The sequence below is a fragment of the Vombatus ursinus genome, unplaced genomic scaffold (genome assembly GCF_900497805.2).
Source record: "Vombatus ursinus unplaced genomic scaffold, bare-nosed wombat genome assembly UNPS02014874.1, whole genome shotgun sequence".
Classification (NCBI taxonomy): domain Eukaryota; kingdom Metazoa; phylum Chordata; class Mammalia; order Diprotodontia; family Vombatidae; genus Vombatus; species Vombatus ursinus.
In genome coordinates, this window is record NW_020954652.1 from 11,489,541 (window position 1) to 11,495,967 (window position 6,427).

Genomic DNA, 6,427 nt, shown 5'->3' on the forward strand with positions numbered 1-6,427 from the left:
AATTAAGGCTAAGAGAATCATAAAATCCTTCTCTTAATTGGATTTTGATTACAGATCTCCACATCCAGCCTCCCACCAATTGTAGATCTCCTTTCTGGAACATTCCTTGAGAGCAATTATTCAGCTTCTGCTTAAATACTTCCAGTTACAGGTAACTTATTTTCTTACAAGGTAGTTCACTCCAATTTTGGCCAGGCCTAATTAGGCACAGTGAATAGAGTGTCAGGCCTGAAGTCAGGAAGACTTATCTTCCTAAATTCAAATTTGGCCTCAGACACTTACTAGCTATGTGACCCTGGCAAAGTCACTTGACCTTCTTTGCCTCAGTTTCCTTATCTGTAGAATGAACTGGAGAAGGAAATTGCAAACTAATTCAATATCTTTGCCAAGAAAACCCTAAATTGGGTCATGAAAAGTCAGACATGACTGAAACCACTGAAAAATCACTGGAAAATGCTTTTTTATATAGTTCCAAAATCTTCCTTCTTTGATTTTGCATCCATTGGCCCTACCTTTGTGTTCCAAGGAGATGCAGAATAAATCTTCTCCAGCTTCCCAAATAGTTGAAGTCAGAAATCTAGAATTTCCCCTCCCCATTCAAAGAGCTCTCTTCTCTCCAGGACTGTCTTTTTAAAAGCAAATACTCCTGAGGGTATGAGGGTAATACAGACTAGACTACATTTTTATGGGTCATGACTGTTTGGCAGCAGTAAAATGTGTCTGAATGTACAACGACCAAAAATTAATTAAAAATTAAACACATAATGAATCCGAGGTGTTCCTGGCAGCGCCTGCCAGGGCAACTTCACAGCTGCCTGGGTTCTGAAGGCATATTTTGCACTGCGCGTGCCCTTAGGTCACGCCCTCAGGCCACTCAAGGCCAAGGTTGCTGAAACGCAGAAAGGGTTCTCAAAAGGGATCAGAGTGGAAAAAGTTTAAGAAGCCCTGCCTATGCCAAGTTTCCTCTCATGTGTGTGGGGGCTGGGGGGGGGGAATGGGAGAGGGCAGAAGAAGGAAGAGGAAGACACACAAAACTAATTCTCATTTAGGAGTTCATGATTTATTGCATCACCCTTCTCCTTGACTAGAGGGACCTGGTATCAAAGCAGCTGTCCTCGGAAACACCGTGGCTGATAAGAAAAATAGAAGAAAAGCATTTTGCAAACCATTAAGAACTCTTAAGTGTTAGCTATTGTTTCTATGAAATGCAATGAGTATTCATTCATAGCATATATGTAAGTTTGGCCAGGATGTGCAGTGCAAGAAGTGGAAGATGGTGCTGTAAACCTGGAAACTTAGGCTGGGGCCTGATTGTGGTGGGATTTGCATGCTGCCACACCTTTGTGTGCAGTGATAAAAGCAACTGGAGCCAGCAAAGCTTCTTGAGTAAGACAGACATGATTAGACCTGAGCTTTGAAAATGCTGCTTGGGTAGCTCTGTACATGAAGAATTAGAGACAGAAGAGATTGGAACCATGCTCTCCTGTTTAGGAGAGGGCCCTTCCTATGTGGCACTCAGAATCAAGCACAACACTCCATTTATAGTCGAACTAGGACAGAACACAGAGGAAAAATTATCTCCCTCCTTCTGGCCATGATCGCCTTCTACGTGCAGCCTCAGATTGCCCTGGCTTTTAGGCCATGTATAGTGACCGACACAGTAGGTGCCTCATATGTGATTGTTGATCTAGCTAAAAGCAAACTGAAGCATACCAGCAGTAAAACACACAGAGATCTTATTCCATGCACTCTGGAAGCAATGCACTAAATTAAGAAAGAGCGCATAAGCCAGAAAGGGCCAAGTTTCATTGGCACATTCATTGATTGCCAATGTCATTCCACTCCCCTACAGAAACCTGAGGCATGAGTGTGGCAACCAGCAGGCACTCATCCCATGACACCAGGAGAGAGAGTACTGTCAGTGCCCTCCCTATCAAATTTACTACATCTGGAGTCCACAGATGATCAGCTTTCATAGTCTCATACAAGTGTGGAACAGGTGAAAATCACAACACACCACTTTTAAAAGGCTGCCAACTCCCCAAACAAAATTATTCAAACCACATAGTGGCTTAAAAGGGAACTTCATGTGGAGATTTGCAGGTTATATGGGCACAGAAGCCTTCTACCCAGCATGAGAGCAACTCTAGGGACTCCAGGTCCCAAGTCAATTTTATAAGTATACCACAAAAGAAGTACAGCTGGTCAATACTTCCTAAAGGGAAAAAAAAACCCTAAGTTTTAGTCAATTCAAAGCTCAATATAAGTCAACAACGGCATATGTGCCAGCCAAAGAGACTCAGGGCCCAGATGCAGGGAGTTTATTTGATTTGCCCTATGTACTCTAACCTGGTAAGATCACATCTGGAATGTTATAGTTCAGTTTCAAGTGCTACATTTTAAATACAATAGGAAAAGTTTCAGGGTGACCAGAGGAGTATGACTGAGTTGTTAAATGACTTTAAAAGGATGCCTTAGAAAAAAATAAGGAAGCTGGGAATCTTTTGTCTGGAATATTAGACTAAGGATCTTATCATTATTTCCTTCAGTTATCTGAAGAACTATTTCACGGAAGATAGTTTTGACTCATTTTGTTTGATGCAAAAAGCTTGATCAACTGGGGAGAAATTGCCAAGAATCCGATTTAGGATCTTTGTAAAGGACAAACTTTTGAACAATGACATCTATCCAAAAGTAAACGGCCTGCCTTGATAAACAGTGGGTCCTCCCTCGATTGATATTTTCCAATGAAGAGTGGAAGACAACTTGATAGGTATGTTGTAAAAGACCTTCTTTCTTGAAAATACTGAAGCATAAAATGCTTTTATTTTTATATGTCACAATACAAATATAAGCTGCATCATTTCTGCCCCACTCTTCCTTTTTAATTTTTTTTCTTTGACAGGAAGAAGTAAGTCTTCTTACATGTTTAGAAAACTCCCATGGAGAAGTTGGTAAAAAGAAAAACTGCAAGCTATCAACAACCATGACAGAATATTCCAATTCTCTAAAAAGAGAAATGCAAATGAAAATAACTCTGGAGCTCCATATTACATCATAAGAGTGAGAAAGATAACAAAAGATGAAAATGACAAATGTTGGGGGAATGCGAAAAAATAGGCACACTAGTGCACTTTTGGTAGAGTTGCAAATTTGTCCAGCAGTTCTGAAAAATGATTGGGAATTATGCTTAAAAGTCACTAAAACATTCATCCTTTGACTTCATGATACCATCATTGGTATATAACCCATGAAGGGCAAACAAAGAGGGAAAGGTCCCATGCACTCAATGCAGCTTTTGAAGCTGAAATGCAATGAAGTATGGATCATTTCTCCCTGCTTGTGCTAATTTTGACCTAACAATTAACGCCAAGAAAATCCAGGTGCTCCATCAGCCCACACCACAACACCCATACGTGGAATCACTGGTTACAGCAAATGGGGAAGTTTTGAATGCTGTGGAAAAGTTCATGTACCTTGAAAATATACTTTCTAAGGATGTACACATTGATAATGAGGTTGATGCACTCATTGCCAGAGCTAGCTCAATGGAGGCTCCAAAGGAAAGTGTGGGAGAGAAGAGGTATTAGACTGGCTACCAAACTGAAAATCTACAGAACCTTGTGCTGACCTTATTGCTGATCAGTGCAATAGGAAGCTATGACTTCAGAGGACTGAATATAATACCTTTCCTTTGGCAGAGAGATATTAAACTGTAGGTGCAGAACAAGTGATAAATTTTTAGACATGGCTAAAAAATCAATACAGATTTTTTTTGTTCATTGTGCTTATTTATCACATGGGAATACTATCCTGAGTGTTGGGGCAGGGGGTGGTTAGGGGAAGGGGAATCTCTGGAAAGTAACAGTGATGTAAAAGAGCATCAACATTTTAAAAGGGGAAGGGGGAAAAAGCACCCCTGAGGCTCAGTACCATGGTATTCTGGTAAAATGGAATGAAGAATAGAAAAATGAGAAAGAGGCTTCCTTCTATTCCCTCTATTCTACCTATCTGGTCTGAGCATTTCTGGATGAGTGGGCATCATCATGGAATGACAAAGGGGGTCTCATCATTACACAGCCAAGTATGTGGCCTCTCATGGGCGTCCTCATGCCAGAAGGAGGCCCCATAAGCATTATCCAGGACCCGGGGGGATCATGCTAGGGTACAGAGGTGGGATCATCAGGCCTTCTCATGGAGGAGAGAATAGATCGGGAGGAAATCTTCCTTGCTGAAGTGCAGTGGTTGTTTTATCAATCAGACTGAGCTTCCTCATCCATCCATTTCTAATAATAGTCTTTCACATTCTCTTTGTGTTTCCTCCCACTATAGTGAGTCCTCCTCACAGACGGAAAATCATTAAGTGAGGCATGTATCCCAGTAATCACAGCAAAACTTGGGCATGATGTTCTGAAGTCTGCTGGTTGTTTCTATCCTCAAGGGTCAGGGCAATCTTCTGACACCAAATCACAGTTTGAGCATAATTGTGTCTTACTCTTTCCAAGGTCTCTTCAAGATAGACTGTCTGTTTTCCTCACTCTTCAATGTATAGCTTAACAAATTTTCTACATATCAGGCTTACTTCAGGATGCTCTTATTCAACAGATAAAATGGGATACAGCTCTTCACTTGACTCATTAGGGCTCCTTAATTATGAACTTTACCAGAGCCATGAAAAGCACAACACTGCCAATAGCCTGAAGCACCTGGCTGACCCTGGGAGGGAGGGAGGGAGAGAGAGAGAGACAGAGGCAGAGACAGAGAACAGGGACCAACCTCACCCAGCTCATTCACATGGCTCCCTCCACAGAGGCATTTCTGTTGGTTTCAAGCTTTTATTGTAAAGGCCTTTGTAGCTGGCCTGTGAGATCTCTTCCCTTACTGAAATTCTAAAATTCAATTGATTCATAATGTGCCACTATGAATTTTGTTGCACCTGCCCTGAATCTTTGTAACTTTCCATTGTGAATTAACGTGACTCCTTGAGTTGATTCTCAACATTTAATTGCCTATGATTCATATCCATGATCTAATAACCCCTTTTGGTTGTAGATCTAACCCCTTAGACTCATCTTGAATGGCAAGTAATGAGTTGTGCTATAAAACTTCCCTAACTAAGGTCAGATTGGTATTACCAGTGCAATAAACCAATAACACACAATTGCTAAAATGGCAGTGGCTAAACCAGCTGGACCTTCTAAATAACAGACAAGGTTGGAGGAAGACTTGTGGTGGAAAGGAATAGATAATCTGTTTGATATGGAATTAATTACTCAGTACTTATTTATTATTATTAGACAAAACAACTATGCATTTGGGAAGAAGTTATTTGTTGGCAAAGACATGACCTTCAATAGCAAGGAGAATAAAGGAAGGTGTTTCTACTACTACCTTACCTGTCATCATTGACTCTTTGGTTATACTCTTTAGAGCTGTCACTATTTTCTCTCTGAAAATAGTAATGATGATGATGAAGATGATATTATTACATTTATTTATCATTTTGTTCACTTATAATTTTATTAAACATAGTATATTATTATTATTATTTGTTATTGTTGTGACTACTAACATTTTCATAGTGCTTACTACGTACCACTGTGTTACTTACATGATAGAAATTTTTTAAAAATAAGATTAGATGAGAGAAGGTATCAAGAATGGAGGAAGTCTTCATAATAATATCATTTATACTGGGCAGATTCTTTTGACCTATAAACTTCCTTTCTTCCTAATAGCACTTTTATGTTTAATTAAGGATGACTATGAATTAAGGCATATCACCTCAAAATAGATCACATCTCTAATACCACTGACTGGCAAGACCTCAAGGGGAATAACTTTTTTTCTTTTAAATTGAAGACTGGTCCTATAGTTGGCTCTGGAGCTTTCAATTATTCTTGAATCCTCTTAAGTCACAAAACCAATATAAAATTAAAAAGACTGGTGCTTATGTGGGAAACTCAGGCTGTGAATCTGATCATGTTATAAATTAATAGGAAGTAATTTTAATTGAGCCCACTTTAGCCTGGTGAACCTGGAGATAAATTTTAAAACACTGGAGTAAAGGGAGGCAAGTGAAAATAGAAGAAGAAAAAAAAGAAATCCAATTCACTGAGCAGCCCTTCCTAATCTCTCAGAATATTAATCATATTCTTTTAATAAGAGAATTCTATTAGTTATTGCACTTAATATGATATGCACTAAGTTTGGAAAGAACTCTTTTTAGCACCAGTTTTATCTTTGAGCTCTCAATGGAACGATTGAACTCGGTATAAGATGTCTATATTTTCCCACTAAAGCAACTTTGCCTTCTACATTTCTGCTCATTTCTTCCCTCCTTCAGTTAAACACAGCTAAATCTTCCATAGAGAAGCATTCACTTGATCCTACTTATCAACTCTCATATATCTTTTATTTAAAATAA

At 39.3% G+C, this 6,427-nt stretch overlaps 1 pseudogene; it reads right to left on the reverse strand.

The window, feature by feature from the left end:
* Window positions 1-4,003: 4,003 nt before the first annotated feature.
* LOC114028231 lies at window positions 4,004-4,404 on the reverse strand (annotated as a pseudogene).
* Between the last annotated feature and the right edge of the window lie 2,023 nt (window positions 4,405-6,427).